This window comes from Rissa tridactyla, chromosome 4 (assembly GCF_028500815.1).
Source record: "Rissa tridactyla isolate bRisTri1 chromosome 4, bRisTri1.patW.cur.20221130, whole genome shotgun sequence".
In the NCBI taxonomy this organism is placed as follows: Eukaryota; Metazoa; Chordata; class Aves; order Charadriiformes; family Laridae; genus Rissa; species Rissa tridactyla.
Window position 1 is genome coordinate 84,747,062 of NC_071469.1, and position 23,874 is coordinate 84,770,935.

Consider the following 23,874-nt stretch of genomic DNA (forward strand, 5'->3'; position numbering starts at 1 on the left):
TCAGTGCAGCCCCCCTCTCCCAAATCTTGGCAACCTTTTCGGACAGCAAAAAGCCTTGTTGCCTCCATTTTTTTGCACCCGCTCCATCCAGGTATGTTGTGGATACCAATTCAACCAGTACCTGGAGCACATGTATTTTTAAAGACTTTTTTCTTTTTAGTTCTTCTGAAGCTGCTCAGGAGCTACTGTACATTTAATGTGACAAAACCCTTAAAAGTCATTTCTGTTTTTAACTGTATGTATTTGTGTATACATACATAGAGGTATAAATAGAACACTCTTGATAACTTATTTATGAAGGTTGGAATATTTAGATCATCAATATCATACTGCAATAGTTAAGGGTTTCATCAAGATAAAAAATTTAAAGGGAAAACCGACTTTGGTCACAGATTTGCTAATGCAGTAATAAAAGCTTTAAACTGGAACTGATGGAGGTCAGAAGCATAACCCAGAGAGGTAAGACCCACAGTGACAAGGAGAAAAGCCAAATATGGCAAAATATGGGTACTTACAGTAAGGTCACTGGAAGGATGGATAGAAAGAAGACTATATTAAATGACCATATTTTAATAGAAAATCCATATAGGGTAAGCTGGAGGAACTGGAAGTTCTAAATTGTGTTTTACTTGGCTTACTGGTAAATCTTTTGGAACAACTTGATGGCATATCAACACAGGAGTTGTAGTGGTTGCTCTGAAGGATGCCAGTGGGTAATGGAAACTCGTCTTGAAGGAGTATGCTGCCTTGGTTCTTGAACATAGTTCAGAAACTTGCTGAAGGGCTGAGAATTTCCGAAAGCACAGAACTTCTTTGCATCTTTTACTTCTGAAGTTGTGTTGCCTGACAGCCTGTCGCTGCCCTCCTGTGCTTGCTGCCTTTATAGGTACATTACTGCCTTAAAGGTGAGCAACCTGCAGGATTTACTGCCTAAGAAAGCCTAGGAAGAAGTTGAGAACAGTGTTTTTCCAACATATACATAAATCCTACTCTACATATATAAATATATGTATATATAAAAATCAGGCTACACTGCTCAGCTTGGGGATGCTTTTTCCAGCACCCAGTTCTGGTCATTTTTTTTAGGGAGCTGGAAGTGTTTGCTTTTTGTGTTGAGTAATCAGCTGGGCATATTTTTTTCCTATAGGATAAGATACCCTAGAGCCCCTCTGAGCTCTTGTGCTGCACAAATGATCTCAACCTGAGCAGGCTACTCAGGCTACTGTTGGGATAAGTGCCCATCCTTTCCCAGAACATGCTGTAGTTAGTCTTTGGTTGCATGGATGCGCAGCTGGGCACTGTGATCTCTGACAGGCTTCTAGGAAATTTTTGGCTGTATTGGCAAAAGATCCATAGGATTCTGGGACAGCAGTTAAAAAGAGTGCATTTGCTTGTGCACAAGTGCAAAAATGTTGGTATACAGTTGTAAGTTTGTGTTTACATGTTCCACACCTGTAGGAAGGAACATCAATATGTATAATCTTGTGTGTATATGCATTGCCTGAGCATAATTGCCCATATGAAAAAACCCTGTGATTTAAAATTCCCCTAGTGTGGAGGAATGTAGAATATATCAGGCACCCATATCAGAAGCAGTTATTTCATGTTGGGTCCTTTTGTTATCTTCCTGATTGTTGACTGTGTTAGCTAAGGCTTAAATCAATGGCTGTGAACATGAAAAAAAAAAATATCTCTATGGACAGCCAGTCTGTTTTGTCCCGATTGAATTTATGATATGCTGTGGTCATCATTCAGTGAAAATCAAGAGCTGGGAATAGTGGCTTCACATCAATACAGTCAAATCACTGCTTAAAACTGGAGTTATAATCCTTTAAATTTAATTTTGTGGGCAAATTGCAGCTGCCAGCTCCTCAATTTGATTGGTTCCAAAACCAACCCAACATAAGAAATTGAAAATGCCAGGAGGCATCAGTCCTGTAAATATATTAGTGTACCATCTGGAGTGTAGTGACCTTGGACATTTTGCTTGGCCTTAGTATCTTAGTGCTGGAAGTAATTCAGCTATTAATACTTGATTGAGTTTATGCCTCTGACTAGACAGAACTCGATCTTTACTTCTCACTCAAAGAGCAGGTGACATCTAATTTAGTAACGTATTAAATGTGCATTATAATAATTTGTTGGTTTTCTTATAGAAAAAGACTAAGGAAATGAATACAGATTGTTTTGAAACCTACTGTATGGTGCAATACAGGAAAGAGAACAGGCATTCTGGGTTTCATGACAGCCTCAGTGAAGCATAACAACTAATTTTAGGGATATCTGCCTTTGAGCTGTTACTTATCAGGTTTCAAAAAGATTCTAACTGATTGTACCTTAAATCATTACCAAGTTTTGGGGAAACAATTTCTAGATTAAATTACTTCAGCACTGGTGAAATGTTACATTATTGATACAGGGCCCAATGAAATTACTGGAAAGAATTCTATTGATTTAAGTGAGCTAAAAATCAAGTGCTTCACAAGCTAATTTACATCAGTGAGGTGAAGAGTATCAAACCTTTGGCTCACTGGAAGTTAAATGTAGTCCAAACCTCACTGTATCCTGCCTGCAGCTAACATATACCTGACTACTTAATTGTGCACATGTGGATGGGCTCGTTAACGTCAATCATACTGCTCTTGTTGTAATATTAGAGGTGCCTGTGAGGACTGGTACTTTAGGTTGTAAATGAGTGTGAGAGGTTTTAACATCAGCTGCATTCTTACTAATATAGTTGTTCATAGTAATAGCAACTGTTATACAGAACTCTGAACACAAAGCATATTGATAGTAACACATATAGAAATCTTCACTAAATTAGTAACGAGCAAAATGGTGGTGTTAGCTAGTCTCTTCGCAACATCTAAGGTCTTGCCAGTCTTAGAAAGATTGTTTTAACTATAGTTCGAATCTGTCTCAAGGTAGGCACTTCTAACACAGTTGTTGGAAAAGCCTTTTAAAATAAATAGTGTTTCACCAAAGCAGTGAGATATCGGCGAATATGTCAAGTATTAAATGCATACCACAGAGGGAAGTTAATACAAGGCTTTAGAGCACCTAGGGTTAAGTTCCCATACAGTTCATGTAAAAGCAGGATTTTATATATAATATGCCTGCTTAACCTTGCTCGTAAACTCAAATAAGCATATGTCTACACGCGGGGTGATCTACAAAACGAAAGCAGTTTCTTTGTATGCCAGCATTTACAAGACCATGTCCTTCTTGGGAAGGTGAGACCACTGCGTAGGGTGGCTGCACCATGGAAGCTTGGACTGCTCCCCTGTGCAACCTTCTGTGCGAGGCAGGAATAAAGTCCAGACACCAAGCTGTACCATTGGAGTTAGAAAATAAAATCAGTACATAAAACCAGCAGAAAGCAAAGGGTGAAATGTGAAGTGTTAATTTTGATTTCATATACGTGATTTGCTCAAAGTATGAAATAATAGAGAAACAAATTACTAGCAAATTGCTACAGCTGACATACGAACTGCCCTGTTGGAAGGATGGCACTTGAAGGGGAAGCCTGTTTTGGATTGATAGAAGGGTCAGGGGTTCACCTGAAGTGAATGGCAGATCTTCCATCAGCCTGTCCCCCTGCCCTATTCCCTGAGGCTGAATTTCATCTGTTCGAGTTATTGTGCTCTCACAGTGCTGTGAATTCTCACAGTAGCATGCTTTAATGAATTAAATTCAGAAAATGTAAAAGACAGGAATTAGAAATTCACAGATCTTCTGATTTTCTTGGAGCCTAGCCTAAACTCAGGGAGTTTTCAGTCTTGTCTCTGCCAGATAATACTACTACTAATAGTTAGCTATTGTACAATGGATTTCAAAGCCTTATCTTGTTATTTTTTATGAAGCAATTTAGTAAATCAAATCCATGAGAGCAAAAAATGCAAATGGATAAGTTGTCCATGTCTTAACAGTGACATTAATACTAAATTCTGAAGAGAGGCTGACTTTTGTGTAAGGCTGGTCCTTGAAAGGAACATTGTGCACCTGGGTATTCCTCACAACAAGAATATCACAACCTAAATGGTGCCGGAGGACTAAAATGGGAGACCTGAGCAGGTAACACGAGGGATATACTTGATAATAAAGAGAACATTTTAGAACATGGTAAGGTATTACCATGGTAAGGTAAGGTATATATTTCATTGCAAATTTCCTTCAGTTTTGCAAAGTATTGTTCTAAATCCTGGTGTTTCATACTGCATATTTTAACAAATACTTCTATTTGCATTGTCAAAAGCCACATAAAGCAGGATCAGTCGTTACATTTTAGGTGGCTAAAGGTTTTCCCTGCTTTCTCTCCACTGGGATGGAGAGGGAGAGCATTTTGACAGGTCTTTGGAATTCTGATGTCTGTTGTCTAGCGCATCCTACTGATGTTCCTTACAAAATACGTTTTGAGAGTAATCCATTCTGTATAAGCAATGGGAATAGCTCATATGGAAGCTGGTATCTCACAGGATTTGTATTCCGTATTCTGCCTCCATCCAGACCATGAAAACCGAACGCTTTGAATCATAGTGGTTTAAGGATTTTTTTTTGCATTACTAAGAGAAAAATGTATTTAAAAGATATAAAAATAATCATCCTCTTACTTTCCAGGGCTGCCTTCTGCCAGCCCTTACCCGTGTGAGGCTCAGTTCTCTCTCAGCGCCTTTGCAGCTTTCATCCCGATACGGGAAGATAGGGTCCCTGGATCACGGCTGTGTTTGGCAGAATGGGCTGACGCGCTGTCTGCAGTGCCTCCCACCAAACCCATTTGGGGATTCCGAGTATGACAGCTATTGCCATGTCTTTGTTTTGTGTTCTCCCCCATTTCTTCTTTAAGCCAAAGTAAAAACAATGTTTAACACACTGGGAAAGGCTGTTAATGAACTCCAGGAAAGTGTCTGGATAAGGTGGTCATTCCTGGCCCTATGAGATTTGAGAAACTTGAAACCGAGCTTAGTGGGCTGACTGCAGGCGGTGCAGTAGGATGCAGGGTCTGCAGCTGATAAATAGCATGGAAAGGAATGGTTCCAATTAGTGGGAGGCTTCAGTATTGCTGAGTGGCTTGCTTTCCTTTGTATGTTTGTGTTTTCAAAATTATACTTTGTTTTCTGAATCTCTGTGCTTATATGGAAGAGTTGATGTTTTCATTCTCTAAGTACTTGCTGAAATGGCATAAATACTGAGACACAAACACTCCAGTGTTTGCTGAGGGTTGGAGAACAGAAGTACAAACTTTCAGCTTATATGACACTTCAGAAATGCGAGTTTAGGGCCTCAGATAGAGACAGACAGAACAGGCTAAAAAGTCGTTCCCAAACCACAAGCACTCCATTGAAGGAAGAGGAATAGACTTGGCAGACAAAACAAACAATGCCGAGTGTGCTGTAAAGCCCAGCACTTTTCATTTTATTTTTCAACTCAGCTGGAACACCACTGAGTGATTTATAGCAAGGAGAGATTCATAACTCTCACATCCCCGCCTTTCGGTCTCACAGACATACCTGAAGCAACCTTTTCCCCCAACCTGCTTTATCCAAGTTGTTTTATCTGCTGTTGGGTTTCATATAGCTGGCACTGACACTTTGTACAAATCTGGAAGTTCCTTGGAAACAATTTTTTTTAACTCTTAAAGACCTGTCTGTGCAGCAAAGTTGTTACACTGTATACCTTTCCATCTACAAACTATATTCCAGATTAATCCAGACAGGCGTTAATTATCCTGGGAAAAAAAATAAAATTCCTTTTGTGTGCTATGTTTATACTGGGAGTTGGACCAGAATAGCATAGCAGAATTGGCAGAATATAGTTATGACTGATGGGAAATTTCCCGTGTAGACAAACCTCAGACACATGGCCTAAAATGCCAGGTTTTAAAGAAACTTCTGACAATAACAAGAAAGTGCTCTTCCCAGATGCTCTGCCAAATTCCACATACAGTGAAATTTGAGTCTTCCCCTGCTTCCCCTGCCTCAACATGGCTTTTTTTCTTAAATAAAGCCATTTCCTCTGCCTAAGTTTTCTGCTGAAGAGACATCTATTCAGCACAGGCAATGGCGTGCTACTTTTTATATGCTCCGTAGGCCATTGAGCATCAAGCCACTGCACAAAGGATTCAACATTTGAATTACGGTTTCTCGAATTCAGGAAGGAGGAAGTTCTTTTGCAATATCTTAGGTAAAGTGCAGTGCATCAGAGCTTGTTACATTGATGGTCCTTTACTCTGACATTTTGATTTAGTTTAAAATTCTGTTTAAACTCTACTTCTAGATAGTAGTGCTTAAATTTTTTAGTGGCAGTCTGTTTAGAACTAGTCTACCCAATTTGTTTTCCTTCTGTGGATTGGCTGACAAAAATACAAAAGTAAACAGTAGCTTGGAAATCATCTCTGAAACTTTAAAGAAACCTGGAATTTACAGAGGAATGGATTCACTAGGAGGATTCACCTCTGGCTTGCTTTGAAGATGAGCCATCCTACCAAAGGCATCAGGATTAAATATCCTATATTTAGGTAACATCTTTAGGGGCTGAAAAATCTAATTGAAATGCTACATGATTTGTCATTTAAATGTCCTTTTGATGGTGCTGTTTTAAAACAGTATCTACATGTGCACTGTAATTCCTGAAGAGTTAAAAACCAAAGTGTGTTACAAATTTGGTGCTAGTTTCAATAATTCTTGCAGCCTGCAGTTATCAAGGATTCATCTATACAGTGATGATTATTAAAGATGAGCATTGGTATTTCTGCCTAAGATAGATATGTGAGAATTTTGCAGTTCTATTAGGTCAATTTAGTGATTGTAAGGAGTAACACCAGGGTTTAACTTGGTCCCTTCTAAATTGCAAAGTATGTAATTTTCTCCTGGGTTGTGTAATCGGATATCCAGGTAGTTTTGTCATTTGTCCAAAACACTTGAAGCTTAAGAATGGAAGCATCCAATCTGATATAGGGACAATCTTACAGATACAATATAAATTGACAGTTTCTATTGTAGGGAAGAAAGGATTAACTGCTCAAAGAAATTGTGCTGATCTTCAGAAGGTTGTTATGTTAGTTATCTGAAGAGTTATTAGCTTGAAATTCATTTTGTTAAATAGAATTTTGGTCTTTAAACTGCTGTCACATTTATGCTAACAAAAAGCATAATTTTCAAACCTACAAAATGAAAACCTGCTTAAAGCATAAATGTATCCCGAGCCACTCTGTGTAATCCTATAGGCAGGGAATTTCTAAAACAAATACCTGGGAAGGAGCAACCCTTTTTGACAGGCACATTTCCTAGGCACCAAGGCAGTGCTTTGAGAAATTTCTTCTGAATTAAGTTCAGCTGTTCTCACTGCAGGGAGATTTCATTATTCGTTTAACTCTTCTGGGAACAAAGGTAGAGATCTAAAATTCCTTACCCTGAAAGATGCTGAACTCCCTCAAATGTCTTTGCTTATTATGTATTGCTAGATCAGCCCTACAATTTTAACACAGAGGACCAAATGTATCCCACATGTGAGTCTTTCAAATTCAGTGAAACTATGCTGAGAGTGAACTTGGCTATCAACAAGTTTTTAGATCTAAATATCAGGGTCATTGCTTAGATCCTTTAGTCCTTGATGTAGGTGTCTTACAGCTCATGAAAGGAGCAGGGCTATTTAAATATTCAGGGAGCAAGCAGTGCCTGTGAGAGCAGCAAGAGGTCTCCTCCTTTAAATGGGTAAAGGGCCAATGAGTTCCAAATGTAGAGAAGGAAAGGAGGAGAGAAACCTGCTGTGTAAGAGGGTACATGGCAAAATGCAAAGAAAGACATTTCAGGAGGACAAAAAGCAGGAAAATCTCAAAAGTGTCTACTGCTAAAAATATCTAGGAGAATTACACAAACACCCTTTTTTATTTTTTAATAGCAAATTGTAAAATGGAGCAGTAATGCAAAATTCCATTGCTCTCCCCAACCATTATGGCCCCATTTCTGGTTAGAAGGAACCAGAACTCATCTTCATACTGCTCAACCCTGATGGGGTTTTTTCTTCCATCTTTTTTTTCTTTTTTTCTTCTTTTTTTTTTCTTCCCTTTTTTTTTTTCCTTCCTTCCCCTCCTCCTCAAAGGATGTTTCAAATTATGAAGTTAGTTTTAGTACTTAGACACTAGTATGGCAAAGGTCTTTTTCTTCCTTTCTCTCGTAATCAAATTATTATTCCTGTGGCTTTCTACACCTTTAGTTGAGTGGGAAAAGTATCCAAGTCTCCACTGTCTGTGCTTCCTACTAATCCATCACAGTGTGTGGGAGGGAGCAAGGGGCTGTGGTGAAAATGAAGTCCAGACTGAATATATAGGGATATAAAGTGAATTTGTAGTTGCCTTTATAAGGACATATCTGAGGGAAGCTTTGGGCTTTTAATAGAATGAGTGAGCATTTCCCTTTGTACCAATGCAACTTTAATCTACTCAGGGACCTGCCTTGATTTTTTTTTTTTCTTAAAATGCAACTGCGGAGCCTTAGAGGATATAACATTTAGAGTTCACATTCTACCTGTTTCAGAAAATGCGTCAAGCAAGCTGTTTGTCTCCTGGTCAGAGACAAATGGGAATGGCTGCTGGCATACCAAAGTGTCACACTGAAGGACTGGGGCAGCAAGAACTAGGATTGCCAAGGAACTCCCTTGTTTTGGATCCATCATAAGACAGGTCTGCGTGCTTTTTTTTTAATTTTTTATTTTAAGTGTGTAATTTCCTGTCATGAAGGCATTTGCGGCATTTTTAAGTGAAACATTTAAAAGTGCGTCATTGAAACTGTCAGGCCTGAAGAGCCCCAGGGAAAACTTTTCCTTAAGCAAAAGCTTTCCTACAGCTGGTAACTCCTTGAAGGTGTAACATATTTGTCAGATGATCACGTTTCCCTCAGGGTTCTCCTAGTAGGAGACATGGGGCTCTTTAGTACGTGGCGAAAGGCAATGAAATCCTTGGCTTCCTGGGAAAGCACTCATCCTGCAGCACAGCACCAGCTGCAGTGTCTCTGGGTTGTACAAAGAGCTGCCCAAATTGTACCCCCATCTATTACGTCTGTTGAGCTGCTAGATTTACACTCCTTCAGAGCAAATATCCTTTCCTCGTCTCAGAGCTGGCAAATAAAGCGGTCTGTGTGTATGAAGGCAAGTTACAGATACCATTGAATTGGCTGCAGTTTCAATGACTAGTTTGTAATCATAGTCCAGACTAACCAGGCCGGTCTTTTGAAGAGAGTAAATTACTTTCCCTTATAATGCACCCATAAACACTATTAGAATTAAACACTGGAAAGTCATCAAATTGCTCAGGTCCATTTCAGTTACTATTAAATATGTTGTTTGGATTGTTTGTAGAAGTCTCTAGAATTGCCTCATCTTTCAAAAGGACATTTATGGAGAGGTTTGATAAATATGAAAGGGCATAGCTTTCCTAATTCTTTCAAAGCAACCATCACTCTCTGAGCAGACTTAGCATCTACCAGAATAACTGAAATGAAAGGAAAACAGTATTATAATCCTCTAAAACCTGTCATGAATAACAAAAAGGCTGCAGTAGTGATATTGTAACCAGATGTACAGTACAGAAACTATTTCTCTGGCCAGCAAAGTCTTGTTCTCTCTGTACATTAGAAGGCAGAACATTGAGCTGAGCCGTGCTCTTGACCTCTGAATAAATATGCACCCAGTGCTCTTTCTCCAGACAGCATTCTTTTCCAACCACATCAGGAAAAGTTCCCCAAAGTATTTACTTCTGATTTCAGTTTCTGCTGACTACAACTCTGTCACACTTTACACACAAAACATATGTTAGTACAATCTAGGTTTTAGCGTGGAAGCCCTTATGGAGCAGGATTTTAGATTGTTGGTTTGTTTTTTAAAATCACTCCTCTCTAAAGACGGAAATACGAATTTTTCCAGTGAGTTGTGTTGGCAGGTGAGTTGTGCAGCCTGTACAGTTTGTGTTGTCCCATGACAGCCTGCAATGCATCGCAATTATGAAACATGTGCATATTATACTGTAAAGTTGAGAGAAAAGAGTATTTTATTTATGTAAATTATGTGACATGTAAAGCATGTGGTGTGCATACATATGCCTAGTGGCAAGTCAATAAGCTGCTCTGCATCAGCTTCGTCTGCAGTGGAAGAGCCCAAAGTTGGTGCCCAGATCCTAAGAAGTCCGAAGGGGGTAAATTGTCTGGTTTGTTAATGGACTTTAAAGAGTCCCAAGTTGGTAAACCAGAACTTTACTGAAATGCGTAAGCCCAAGCTCCTATGTCAGTGGGAGATAGCCAGCCATTTCTTGTAGAGAGGAACTGGATCTCTGACTCCCTAAGCTCCTTAATCTTGTTGGTTATATTGAAAAGTGCTACGTGGTCTGGGAGAGATGCTTTTGGCATGTATAGTTTTTCTAGTGCAGTATCTGGATATGAGAGAGATGCGAGTGGACTTGCTTTCTTCTTTAGCCAAGGCTGTGGTCAGAATTAGGTGAAAAGTACTTCACGAAGGCAACACCATCAGACCTTGTTTTCTAGAAGGACAAGAGCATGGGCTTCACAGGCACTGAATTTACCTAATGCGTTCCCAATCTAATCTTTAATTAGTGCTTTCTGTCTGTTTTCTCTGCCTTGCCTCTCAAAAACATAGATCATATTTTGGGGTCACCTTCTGTCCAACTCATTCAGCATGTTTTTCTTTCAGTATGATTATTTTGGAAAATAACTAAGTGCAGAGTTTGTCTGGGAGGAGATGAACTCTCTACATATCTGCGCAGTCAGCCCGATGTGATTGTCACTGGAACTGACATCAGGCAGCCTGTATCTCATCAACGGAGTTTTCCTCCCCCTTTCAACATTGATGTGATTTTCAGTGAAGTACACTGAGAAGACCAAAAGGCTCTGTTTGCCTGCTCTGCTTGTGTGTGCTGTCTTTTACTCTCACGGGCACTTAGAGAAGTGGAATAAGCAGCCTAGTGTCTGGCCAGCTCCAGCTTTGTACCTCAGCTGAGAAAGCCCAGAGTAGTTACTCCCTGGGACAGTCTTTTTGGGATGTCAGCACCTGCCCACTCACACTGTGGATTGCTTCAACTTCTGCCAGATGGCAGAATTTTCTTTCACTATGAGCTTGCTTTGAATTTAAATTATCAACCTAGAGCCTGCAAGCTCGCATGTCAAATATATTGAGCATACAGTTTTAAAGACGTGTTTTCTAGTAACATATTTTCATATTTGAAATCATGATGTGTGGTTATGGCAGCAGAAGTCGTAAGAATACAGGCTATCATCACTAACTATTATTATGGGGAAGAGTTACCACCTTAGGCTGGGTATTTAAGACAGAAGAAACACTGAGTGAGAGCTAGAGAGAATCGGATTTAGCAAAGTTATGACTTGCCTGTGTCTAAATGCTGAATATCAGGCTTTACACTGTACACTTCATGAAGTCTTTTACCTTGAAAGCACCTGTGAAACTTGAGCTTTAGTAAGTAATTAATTGGAAACAGTATTTTGTGAAGGCACTTACTTTTTGTCGTACTTTAAGCCTACCTAGCACAGTTGGGCATTTCGTGCTGAGTCCTCTGAGCCCTGCATCAGAAGCAGTTGGCAGAGGCATGGAGACATAAACTACTTACGCTGTTCCTTTATCCCTGCAAGAGTACCTCAGAGCTGGAGAGCATTTACTGTGGTGCTTGTGATAAATTTTAGCTTTGTTTGCAACTTTCTGTGGTACAGTGGACCAGAATGGAGGCTCTTCTGGAATGGTGTCCTTAAGTGTCTTTGGCGGGTCTCAGGTAAAGCAGAGATTGACTCAGTGTTAGTAAAACTGAACCACCCTTTCTTTAAATGTTTGTCTGTATTGCAAATGGAAATATGGTGTATAACTGGGCTAATTTTAAACCAACCTGGCTGGGCACTAAGAGCAGCACAGTGGCCTTGGCAACAAAAACTCAAAGCTTTTCAGGTGACCTTTGCAGCCCACCCCGAAATCCAGTCCTACTCGTGAGAGACTCCCTGTAGCTCATGAACTGGTTAGCCTAAAGCAAGCTTGTGGGTGGGCCCTGCCAGTCAGAGTAATGCTTTTGACTGCAAGGTTGGTGTACCTTAAGAAATGATCTATGGAAGTTGTGTGTTGTAGTTGTTAGACTGACTTCTTAATGGTTCTGTACGGATTGCTTACATCTTTCCTTTCTAGCAAGAGTGTCTTTTGTGTGTGTGTTTGTGCTTTCTCCTGTGTTTTAAACTCTGAGAGATTTTTCATCCACCAATTTCAAAGCCTGTCGATACTACGCTGCCAAAATGCAGAGCTTGAAGCACCGAAGAGTGAGGAAGTGACTTTCTGCAGCCTCCTTAACAGCTTTTAACAGCTCGCAGGTCTCCTAAATCCCAAGCCAAAGCTCTGTCTGGTAGGCTACTCTGCATTTTCAGATTTTGTACAGATAGAGCAAGTACATATTAAAAAGCTTACACCAGAACACAGGATTAAAAGGCAATACGCGTAGTACAATATCCTCCAAGTATTTGAAGGGAGGGAAGCAGTTGGAGGGTGACAGTCTGTTCCCTGGCAACTTCTGACATTTGTGATAATTCTCTGTTGGAATGAAAAATAAGCCTTTTGAACTCCTTATGTAAATTGAACTGGTGAAAAACCTGTTTTCAGATTTAAACCAGAGCATAGGAGCATCTGGGTTCATGGAGGACTGTGCCATTTGTCCTGGATCAGACGGTTATTATGTGGCTCTGGCACATGGGGTATTCTTGTCCATGTTCCTCCTTTATTTAATTCTCACAAGAATGGAGGAAGTTGTTAAAGCATACTCTGATTGTATTACAGCCACAAGCCAGTCTGCATAGCTGTTACTACACTGTCAAGGTTTGTTAGGAGGTAGTGCCATTTGTGTGCTTTTATGTTTAAGGACGATTTCCTGCTTTCATCTTTCTTTGACATCCTTTTTCCATCTAAGGAGTAGGAAACTGTATAACCTTTGCTCCTGTTCTTTATACAGTCTGGCAATAAACCTCATCATCCAAGTAACTTGGGCCTTGATCTACTCAGGCATTCATATCTAAATAGGTATGAATTTCTATTCAAAATCGGGAGGAATTCAGTCTATTCACAGGCTTAAAGTAAAGTACGAGTTAAGTACCCTGTTAGATGGAAGCACAGACTGGCTGATGTCATAGGTGAAAGCTGTCATATTGCAGGTTATGTCTCTCGAAAGAAGAATAAGAAGGACTTTCTTCTCTTTGTTTTTTCCTGCTCCATTCATTTTTTGTGCTCCACAACCTTTCCAAAGTCTGCAGGTCTCAACTGTATTGCAGTCGTACTTCCTGGTGGCAGAGTTGGCCGAGCTATTGTGTGACGTTTAGTTAAGTTGCAAGATGTCTCAGTTTGTTTTCAAAGAGCACATACCTGGGTGAGACAGAATAACACGTATTGATTTTTGGGCCGTTTGTAAAAATGGCTTCTTGGTCTTGAGTACATGAAAGCAGAAATGAGGCATTGTGTGAAGTTAAAAGCAGAATGCATTCTTTCCAAAATCAGAAACTGCTGATACTTCCAGATGGTATGCCAAAAAAGTTTTATTAGTCTTCCATAGGCTTTTCACTTTTTCCAGATCCCTGCAAAATGGAGAGGCCTCTCCCTCTGATTTTCCTGCCAAGTTTAAATCTGAATCTACTGTTTATCCAGATTGCGCTGGCTTTAACAAATGATTTACGTTGCCTTGTTTCCTTTTGTCCGGCACTTAAGATATAGTGCCTGTTGAGGTGGGGTCAGGCATCGCTGGGGAGGGGCATTTGTTAAAACTTGCATTTTAGGAACTAATTCTTTTAGGAACAGCAGGTAGGAGAAACTGACCCTGTTAAGTGACATCTGTGAACAGAAAGAAAAAAAAAAAGCTTTTTCCTTAATTTGATCTGTTTAAGTGCTATTATGGGTCATTCGATCGCCACTTCTTGTGCCAGGTGAGAGCTGTCTTAAGAGAACAACTCAATTTTCTTGTTTATTATGCACAGATCTTTTCCCCAGGGTGGGTATTTATCTATTAGGAATAAGGTAACAGATACCAAGTTGAAAAAGGTTATATGATAGTAATTGAAGCAACGTGTTGGCCTGACATATTTAACTATGAGATTTTAGCTGCATGTTGTTTTAAAGCAACTTGACAGAAGGAGTAGAAATTGAAGCTGTTTATTGATTTGATTCTTTTCCTTAGGTTTAAGGAACAGAGCATTAGTGGAAGAAGTGGTATTATTTCTGGCCTAGTATTTGCATATCAAAAGATGACATTTTAAAACAGAATCTTTAAAATATGCTGGTGGTTTCAGTTTTCTTTGCCATATGTGAAATTAGAGGAATGTGCAGAGCTATGTTTCATTAACTATTCAGGGAAAAGTAATTTGTCTAATGGGCCTTTAAAATACTGTGGTTCAAAGTGATTTGGGTCTTTAGGACCCAGCAGTAGCAGCCAGTGGCTCACCGGTAGAAGGCATGGTAATCTGCAAGCCCGTAAGTTCTGCTTTTTAGTTTTAATACTTTTCCCATTATTTGAAAATTTTAGATAAATGAAAAGCCATCTCTCCCCAGCTCCTGAACTGGAGTTTAAGCAGGGCCTTTCTTATTCGTGTTACTTTCAACTCTACTGAGGTTTTTTTATGCCATAAAATATTTAAGATTCATTTTAGTTACGGCATAAGAAAAAGTGGTTTACCCCCAATCCTCTATAAAAATCAATATATCTTTCTTGAGATTTCTTCTGACTTGTAATGTGAATTTGTCAATTTAGACATTGCAGGGAAAAACTGTTTTAAGACACCAGAGATATGAATCCCAGACAGCTGCAAAAATTCTCTTAATCACTCTTCCTTTTTCTCTGTTCATTTCAAAAAACTATAGATTGTAAATTTATTCTCACTTCTTGAGCCACACAAAACCTAAACTATTTCAGAGAGAAATGAACAAAACGACTTCTGTTTCAGCATTGTGTACAATGAAGTCTTTCCCAAATCCAAGTTAAGTTCCATACTGTTCTCTTTTTATTAATGTTTAGAAGTATGTATGTTATGCTGTGTACTGTAGAGACACAGAATGAAAAGGTAGCTTGGGTTCCTGAAACCAGTGGTTGAAGTACCAATACCAAACCACTTGGAGAAGAAAGACAGAACACTATCCACTGAGTTGCATAGAGAAAGAGAAATTAATTCCTGTAAAAAAGAAAAAAGGAAATCTTCTCAAAGGTATGAAGGTAGAATATTTATGCTTGCCATCCTAACAGGAGTAGAATTTTGCCTTATCTGGCATTCAGCTTCTACAAAATGACTTGCATCTTTTAATGGATTGAAGTTTATAAACTCTGTGTGAGGTAGATGTGTGGTATTATGCCCTCCTCCTCCTTCAGCAGTGCTGGATCCCACATGTGTCCAATCTGTGCTACTTGTACACTTTGAATAGGTACTGTACGTTCTGGCTTGAGCTTTCGTGTGCTATTTTCAGGCAGAAGACGTTCTTCCAGAAGGTGTGATGTCAGATGCTCGGCAGCTCAGGGTATGATGTCATCCTGAGCACACTGCAGCAGCCAGCATAGAATATGCATGAAACCTGACAAGCTGTTAGATGGTGGCTCCCACGCTCTCTTACACTTGTAAGTTCTGAGTTGCACAACCATCTGATAATTCTTGCTATGAGTGAAAGAAAAAGACTGTTTTCTTAACTAATAAAAATCCTAAGAACCTTACATAATTGGCAAGGTAAGAGAAGGTGGCCCTTTCAGGGAAGTAACTGTCTTCATAAATACAAGTCTGCTTTCATATGGAAAGGAAATGTCTAGAAACCACCCACTTCTTTGTTCTCTTTCTATCTTCGAGAAATGTTGAGTGTGTCATTGCAGTACTTTTGCTTCCTCTTTCAGCTCTTCAGTACTGTATTGCACAGAAAGCGATTTTTCTTGGTCCACTCCAGTCCCCATCTTCTCTGTAATGTTGCTCCACTCTTTCTGAATAAGAGGAGTTCCAAGATTTTCTTCTTCCCTGACTGAGATGCAGAAATTCACTTCTCAGGGAGAGCTAATTACCCCTCATTATGCATGCATGAAAAGACAAACAAAGCCCCCAAATTAGCAACATTTATCTTATCTGCTTTTTTTCCCCCCATCTCTCCTGTCTCCCTCCTTCTCTTCAATTGTATGCAGCCTTTCATTGGCATCCGTTCCCTGATTTTTAATGTGCCCTTAGCCTAGCTTACTTTCAACATCAGACAAGCCTTGTTTTCCCTGCACTGCCTCCAGTAGCTGAGCTCCCTCTCAAATTGAGAAATACATTCCCAGCAGTGACCTTTAGCAGCAGCAGCAGCATTTTGATCTTCAGGGAAGCCTCCTGTGGCTCCATAACCCAAGGTTTGATCCTATCATTCAATGACACCATCAGAGGGGAGGGAAAGAGCATGAAGCTGAGTGAAGTTCAACACGTCGCAGTGCATTAAACAGCTCTCTGACAGTGACAGTATAAGCTCTTTTTGTTCTGCTAAAAGATAAATAACTTTCTCAGTGTAATTAATAACCCTAACGGTTTGTTCCAAAAAATGGAATATTAATAGGATTGAGTAATCAAAACTATTGATTAATGTATAAGGCCCCTAGAAAAGGTACGCAACAGTTTTAGCACAAAATGTTTAGTCCTTCTGGGCATGGTTCCAATAGAGACTGTAGTGATGATTGAACAATAGGATTATTGTACAGAGTCATTGTTTTCAGGATGGAAAAATTTTTAGTGCCTTTTTTTTTCCTTTGGCAATTCATTCATCAAATAAAAAATACCTTTGTGAACAGTGGCATTGCATCCACCATTCGTTTTACAGCTGGACTCAGCACTTGCACAGAACTCCCATTTGCATCACTGGTGTTCCTGTGGTGCAAATTAAAGGAGAATTTGACCCTTAAAAGTAAAATCCTGGAGTCTTTGCGTGTTTTTTATGCAAGGAGAAGTACTGATGGTTTCAGGAGAGGTACCTACCACCCTCACTTCTTTTGTGCTTGAATACTTTTTCTTTGCTTCGCAAAATGGAAATCTTGGAGCAGGAGATATGGAAGGAAGAGATTAATTTCCTTGGAGTTTAAAATAATTCTGATAAAAATTCTATAAAATGTAACTCATAGGCCTAATACTCGCTATAACAAATAATGCTTTGGGGAACAATAAATTGTGTAATGATAGTTCTGCTCAGCTTGGCTAAATCATTATGTGTTGCAAAATGCCAGCCACTGAGGAAATCGTAACTAAGCACACTGCAAGCCTGCAGTCTTGTAAAAGCCTGATATCATAAAAGGAAACTGGGACTAAAAACATTTCAAAGATGCTAGAAGGAAGAGGCTAACAACTGTCTCTTTTTTTTTTTTCACATTTTCAAATTTACCTGTTTTTCCCAGGAGAGCATAAAGACATAATCAATCAAAACAAGGCTTTTGTAGATCCTCCTGTGATTAATCTAATTATTTTGGAGAGATCAGATGCATTTGCTGTTGATATAAACAACAGTTTGATTGAAGTATCAAAGGTAAATCAATAGGCCCAGAATGTGGATCAAAACATTATAAGCTAGGGAGCTTAGAATCAATATTTTCTGAGGAGAGTCAACAACCGGGACTGCTGTGCTTAAGCTCATTGAATAAATGTACTATTTTCAGAAGTCAGTTGTCACAAAATCAGAATCACTGTATCTGAGGCATTTGCCTTTTCTACAGATGAGCTTCTCAAAATATGTAACTGAACTTTTTCAACACAGAAAGTGGCAGTGAAGCCATGCAGAGGAAAACAACTGATATTTGTAAATAGCTCTTGACACTTGAAAACCTTTATCATCAAAGAGCAGCAGCCCAGATAATCCCCATTGCTTCCCTTTCCTGCGTCCCTGCCCTAGAAGTCCTTGATTAGTGAAAGCAAAAGCTGAGGTGGAGGAGGGCAGGGCCTGTTGGTAAGGTCTCCCATCAGTTTGAATGCTGATGGTGCTCTCACAGTTGCAAGCGGAGCAGGGAAAGCTCTGAGCAGGCAACGGAGCGCACGTCTGCCTCTGTGCACATGGATTTGGGCCAGGCTGCTACCACCGCTTGCAGACATCCCTGACCTGGATACGGGGAGAATATTTTAGGTTTTGAGGTAGGGATGCAGCTCAGGGTGTGGGGCCTGATCGTAGGGGAACTAGAGGCTTCCTTCCCAAAGCTTTCGGAGATGGAGGGAGATGATCAGTACCAGTATCACCCTTTTTCTTTAATTCTGCAGGCTTGCTCTGCCCCAGATCGGGTTCTGATGTCTCCATTGGTCTTCCGTAAGCAAACACTGTTAAAAGGATATCAGGAGAGGATGCCATAGAGGGGTTGGCTATAGGAAAAGATTTCTCTCTTAAACTTTACTAGTAATGTAGTATTGGAGGCAGTAGTCCTCTCTTTCCCTTCAGCACCTTTCCTGCCTGTCTTCTGCCATTAGTGTGAGCGTAAGAATACTGAATGCTGGATACAGGGAGTGCTGATAGGAGGCACTCCTGGTCATTAATACTGTGCTGACCCTGTGCGTGGCTCTGAAACTGATACAGCTGATATGGTGATGGAAGAATTTTCCCATAAACCAGCCCTAAATTTGCCAAAACACATTTCTACGCTTCGTTTTTAGAGTTCAATGTAAGAAACAATATGGCACTTGTAACAATTTTCTTTTGATTTCCAAAGAGACTGAGAAGAACTTACTGCTTTAAAAAATAGTTTTAGCCTCTCTGACTCTTCAGTTTTTAAAAATCTTAGAAAAGAGATTGAGAGCACAAACAAGAGCTTGCCAACTCCGTAGGTGAACGGTGTCAGCTCTTGGCCTCTGTGCACAGAATAATTTCTGTTCCAGATTCTTTGTCGATGCAAACATGTTTAAATGACTCCAAGTAAGGAGTACATCTCAAGAAGGTCATTGAAACATAATCTATATCTCTTTCAGCTCCTTTACAGTAGCTTTCTTGCCTGTCTTTTAATTTCATCTCACTAAAAATGTTTCAGGGTTGCATTCCAAGCTGCAAGGATCCACCCACGTGCACTTGCAGCATAGGTTAGCATACAAACTGTTGTAATGGCATTATTATTATGTATCATACAAATTCTATTGAGGTACCAAAGATTTGGGTTGTTACACTTGTTCATGGCTCCTTTTTTCCCAGTGTGATGGAATCCATAAAAGCCAGATTTTTAGGCTAGACGTAGAAATAAAGATCTCTAGAAAATTTTAGTAGTGCCTGGGTGTTTCTTCTTGGCAATTAGGTGTTCAGACACTATTGGAAAAAACACTCAACACCTAATGGTGTCACAATGTTAGTCTTGAATTCTTTCTCAGCCAGGCATGGATCAGAATTTCAGCTGAGGCTAGTAGCACTTCTGCGGTGGTTGTCTGACCCTTTTCATAAAGTGCATTGTTTGAAGTTGTTTAGTATTTTCACAAACTTGTGCTATTTGGGAACCTCACTAAATCTTAGGCAGAATCAGTTTGGAAAGATGTTAACGGATACAGGCCACGTACTTCTGAAAATAAAGCAGGAAGGAATTTGGGATTTTGGAATTACAGTAGCTCATCCAGCTGAGAGCCTGGTTTATATCTGAGTGCAGTACAGTCCCTGGTAGGGATACCTCTGTGCCACTTTAAGAGTTTCCATAGACCTAAATGAAGCTCATTTGTTATTACCTTGTATAAGGGCTTTCACTATCAGGGCATTCTGAGAGCAAAGGATCACTTTGATCGGGGAATATGCTATAGCAACCATGGTAAAATATCTCCTAAGGTACACCTCCTCTTGCTATGATTTTTCTTTTTTTCCCAGCCTACTTGTGAACCTGGATTGGCATGAACTAACTCAAGCTTATGACTGGAATTTTCCAAACAAAAGGATACTCAGGAGTTAAATCTGGAAATTAGGTGGTACTTTTTCCTTCAGATTTCCCTTCTGCAGAAGCAGAAGGTTGTATGGTAGCTGCTTGCCTTAACACTGAAGGAGGGAAAAAACCCCAAAGGTCTGTTAAGCGTCACCTAACAGTCTGTCTGAACTGTAGGGGAAAATGCACATTTTGAGTTTTGAGAGAGAAAGTGGCTTAATAAATTGTTACTGCTCTAGTTCATTTATGTAACAATTCAAACAATAGCTCTAAATCTTCCTTAACTGAATGAAGACATATATAGAGATTCTTTCATGCTGTGTACTTACCGACGATACAGCTATGGACCGGCAGAGTTGGATTTTTGTTATAAAGAATTGAAAAACAAAAAAGCAAAACTGAATTAATTTGTAAATATACAAAGTTCAACATAAACACCATCTGGTTTTCACCACTGGTTTCTTTTCAACAATTCTGTCTCTTGACAGGGTTGAGCTCCCCATTTTAGAGAGGATTCATTGCTCTGTTCTGATATTTCATAATGGCATTTTTCCCCATATATGCACCTCAGCAGAATGCGTGCTACAGTGCATGCACGTGTACGAGTCAGGATTCTGCTGCATATATTGAGATTGACTATGTATTAGGTTTCAAATAATAAAAATAATTTTAAGAGGAGTTCAGCTAAGCCAACGCCAACAACCCATTTTCACTTACTTTAAATACTCCTTTGCTTGTGTTTCCCTGTAAAGTTAGGTAAATCATTGCTATTGCATGTTAACTTCTTATTGGAAGTATGGTTAGATTGCATCTTCAGATACTGGTACTAACTGAAGTCGGGATACACTTAAAAAAATTCATTGCTTGAGGTTGGTGCTGAAGGAAAAAAAAACATCCTGAGTTCTCAGTGCTTTCAGCACTCTCTAGTTTGAAATTTTGGCAACAACAGAACCTTTCCAGCCCTTTTTTTCCCCTACTTTGCCCCAATAATGGTTTATTGTGAAGCTTAAACCATGTAGATTCTTGAAAGTGTCTCCTTTGAACATTTATTTAACAACCAACAAAATGAAAAAAGCTCACTATGCATTTAATATTATACATGCACTTGCTAAAAAAAAATAGCTTTCCAGAGTAGAGACAGTTAAGTATGATTTTACATGCCTTCTCTTTGACTTCAATGAACTGTGGAGCAGACCCAAAAATATGCTTCCCTGTGAAACTTTGTAATTCCATTTAGCAGCTGCTTTCCAACACAATGGGAGGTTTTCAAAAATATCTTTGTCTGGAAGTGTTCATCTGTAGGGACAAAAGCAACCTTGATAACATTAGGGGGGAAGATAACAATGTCTATCTCTGTAATGATATCACCTTATCTTTAATTAACGTAGAGTAGTACTGTAAGATCTTTTCTGAGATACGAGCCTCTTATTTGGGTACGATTCTTCCTGAAACAAAGCGTTCAAGCCAGCATAGCTATTTTCAACAGGGGTTTAATGTAACTTGTTCACCCAGCTCAGAGGCATCCAGGATCAGCTCTGGTTGTTTCCTTTGAGGCAGGAAAAGTAAAAAGGCTCCAGACAGAAAAACAGAGCTATCTATTACTAATACTGCCATGGTTTGATTTAGAAACTGCCATTATTCCAAGGAATTGCGTGACCTCAGCTGAGAGTGTTTTTTAGAAATGAGCCTAAATAAATCCCCTGGATCTGAGCTCTGAGGAGTTTCAAATTCCAAACACTGTCAGAATGCAGACACCTCAGACAGCTTTTGTATCTGTAGTTCACACTCACATCCATAGTAATCATATCACAAAAGCCTTATAAAGGCCATGGGGCCATCTTCACAATACAGGAAATACCAGAAATGTGGTTTCCTGTACAGTCTGAGTTTGAACCCCTCCTGTATCCAAACAAACAAATCTTTAATTCCGTAATACTCAGTGTTTATTTCTTCCGTTTCCACTGGTGCCTTCGGTCTTACTTTGCTCCTATCTTTTGGTTCCTGGTCTGATCAGTAGCGAGAGTCTCTGGTATGTCCACCTTCTAGCTGTATCGTCGTCCTCCTTGCTCCCCCTTATCTCCTTCCTACTCTGTACTCCTGGCACCACGGCATTTTTCCTCATCCTGGCTGCCTTTCCCTTGCCTGAGGCTGACAGAGAGGAGCAAACAGCCTGCCTGTGTTCACTGGCCTCTTGGGTCCAGAACTGGCATGGCCTGAATTTCCGTTTAAAGGAAGGTCCTGATCAGATCAGGATTGTACCCCCAGCTCTGGACCACAATGTTCATGGACCACATAGTATTTGGAAAGTTTAGTTGTCTTTATAATGATGTTTTAAATATACCATTTGTCGTGGAACTGACTGACTAACCAATCAAGCATCACAGCTGATAGATATCTCTCACTTTTAAAAAATTCACTGGCTTGGCTGAATTTTTATGACTGATATGGATCAGTGGGAAGTAACAGCCAACCTGTCTAGTGTGATTGCTGGAAAAAGGCACGGTTGTCAATGTGAGCGCCACTGGGCTGAAATGGTGAGGAAGGAAAAGCTCAGAGCCAAAGCCAGGCCAGTCCTAAAGATTCTTTCCCAGGAAGTAATCTACAATTTCAGGGCAGATCCTCTTGTATTCGGCAGGGTAGTCCTGGCTCCCACTCCTGGACCTGCTTTGTTTTGTGCACCTACTGCTGCTACATAACAGTTTCTAGACCTAATGAATGGTGTTGCAAACAGGCCGCCTTCTCTAGTTTACCTTTGAGTGGAGGACTATGTGCGTGCTCATTTTGAGCATTTTCCTGAGTTGGGGAGGTAGACAGTGTGAAGCGCTTGGTGTGTGTTCTCAGCCTACAACATACACGGCTCAGTGTCATGTAAATACGTAACAACTTTCTTCTACCTGAAATCATCTCTACTGTGGACAAGCAGGTTGCCATGAAAGTAAGGAAAAAAAAAATCACTTTTCTCTCTGGTTAAACAACAGATTTGTCTATGAGTTGCCAAAATTGTAAGCGTCGAGATAGCTGAGTACACTTTTATGCGTACAATTTGCTGTACATATGTCTGATACTCCTTATTTTGGAAAGGCTATAGTAGATTTATATCAAACCAGTCCATCTGTTCAGTGATTCAGTAATTTGAGAATAGTTAAACTTGTCACTCTGCTACCCTTGCTGTAGTCCATTCAGACTATGTGACCGAGTTAACTGATTTGAAAGATACTGGCATGTGCCACTTAGCTGTCTCTTGTGTGTTTGACCAGTTATGTCCAGAATGGCCTAGTGCCACACTGGATCCAGCTGCCCAAAGAAGCGAGTTCTTATTTGCAGAAGGGAAAGTTTGCTCAGCCCTTTGTACATGCATGTAAAACTCACTCCTACAGAGATCAGCACAAATACATCAGAGAAACTGGCTATATCAGAGACTGAAAAATTGAAGCAATTAAAGCAAGCTACGGTACACCCCCTTGAAGGTAAGTGAGGGAGGGAGAGGCATTTTATGTATTTTTGTATTCTTTGTATTTTTGGAGAAAGTGCAGTGCTTTACAGATGAGTGCTGTCTTGGGTCTTGTACAGAAGCAACATGGAGTTGCAATGTGATCATAATGACAAGTTCAAATGAATCAGTTTGTTCCAGGAGAGTAAGCTGCCAAGTAATTTAGCGTTACGGAGAGTATGGCTGGTGGGTCAGTGCATGGTATGGTTGTGTAAATACTAAACAATACCGTGACATGCAATGATATGCTGCTTTATAGGGGGGTTCTTGTGTACTATGAGTAAAGGAGAATTCCTGATTATTTGTGTGCCTTAAATGTTCTTGGGGTTTTCTTTCAGAAGTAAAAGGCTAGCTGAAGAATCCAGGCCAGAGTTCAGTTTTGGAAAATACCAAACCTGATCTCTGGCCTGGGTTTTTTCAATGCTGCCTACTGGAAATCCTGCCTGCAGTTTCAGGTGAGAATGGAGTTCTCTGCTCTGAACTGGTGCCTGGTGCTGCT